The following is a 1,521-nucleotide window of genomic DNA, read 5'->3' on the forward strand; positions in this document are numbered from 1 at the left end:
TGATAACCAAACTGTTTTTAACAGACCCAAGGACATGACATAAATGTTCATCTTCTGTTTGACTGTTGCTAGTCTGGGACAAGATAAGGCAGAGGATTACTTGCCTGCTCTCACTCTCACCTCTGCATGTATCTTACTGTGTACTGGAAACAAACAGTGCACAGACCAGTGATAGCCCAGACTATTCCTTGAATAGCATCTGTATTCCTGCATCTACCCTGGTCTCAGATTAACAGCAGAATTAATCAGTAGTTTATGGAGATTCCATTTCCAGTAATTTGGTGAACTAAGTTTTAAGGTAGCCTCTTCCAATAAAAGCAAATAAAAAGAAGAGAGAAAATGTAAAAGGCATCTGAAAATACAGAAGTACAAGCAGGAGAATATTTTAGGCTAAAATATAAATATGGGCAGAAATCCAGAAAGGAAAGTTGTTCTTATCATGAGGGCGTTTGCCACATCTAAAAAAATTTGACCTTTGATTTTCTAAGGCTCACAACAAATAGTAATAGGAGGTGATTTTTAGAGATTGATCATATTTGGAATATAATAGGAGACACTCCTGCACCCCATAAAACCTGGGAAACAAAAGATTTATTTCCTCAGAATAAAAAAAAGAAAATCTATTTTATCCCTCAACAGAAGGGTATTCTAAGGAAATCTGACTTTGAGCCAGCCAAAAAGAAAAAGGAGCAAACAACTGTATTTATGTTTGAGAATTTGTAACCACCAGCCAGCACTCCTACAGATTTTATGCCCAAATTGGTTTTATCATTTTGGGCCAAAATAACTTTAAACCATGATTTTGTTTTGTAATTTTTCTGGATTGGTGGTGAACCAATCCAGAAGGAAAGAAAAATCTCTAAACAAATGCACATTTAACCAGTGTGTCAAAGAATTTACACAATGATTGTAAAAGAAAAAAGAGCAGCTTTGAGGAAGAAAACGTGTAAGTACAAGTGGAAAAAAAGTCAATATGACCGAAAAACGGTAGCACCAATAGACAGTAAACAGAGGCTTGTAGAACTTCAAAGTCTGAATAGTGAAACAAAAAATAACATAAACAGTATTATGCATAAAGAAAAATATGACGAGCTTGAGAATGCCCACAGAATGTAGGATACTAAAAATGACATAGCTATTTTTCAAAAGAACCAAATTATTTTTAGAATGTAAAATTATACCAATTTGAAAAATGCAGCTTGTTGATTTTGCTCTGGGCCATGATAGAATGGCAAGGACCAGATTTACTCTTGTGCCTTAAACACAACAAATCCAGGAAAATATATATAAAAACAGACAGGTGTTTAGACATTGGAAAACAAGCAGCCCAGAGATTGGGACTTCTGAGAGAAGAGAAATAAAACAGATGAGACCTACGGTGTCCAGCTTCCTTCCTGGATGGAGGATCCAGGACACAGTGCAGGGAGAAGTCCCAGCAAAGCCCAACAGTCTCAATGAATTGAAAGGACAGAGTTGTGAATTCAGAGATGCCAGAACAGCTAGAATATGAGAGATGAAGGG

The sequence above is a fragment of the Galeopterus variegatus genome, unplaced genomic scaffold (genome assembly GCF_000696425.1).
Source record: "Galeopterus variegatus unplaced genomic scaffold, G_variegatus-3.0.2 Scaffold11766, whole genome shotgun sequence".
Lineage (NCBI taxonomy): Eukaryota > Metazoa > Chordata > Mammalia > Dermoptera > Cynocephalidae > Galeopterus > Galeopterus variegatus.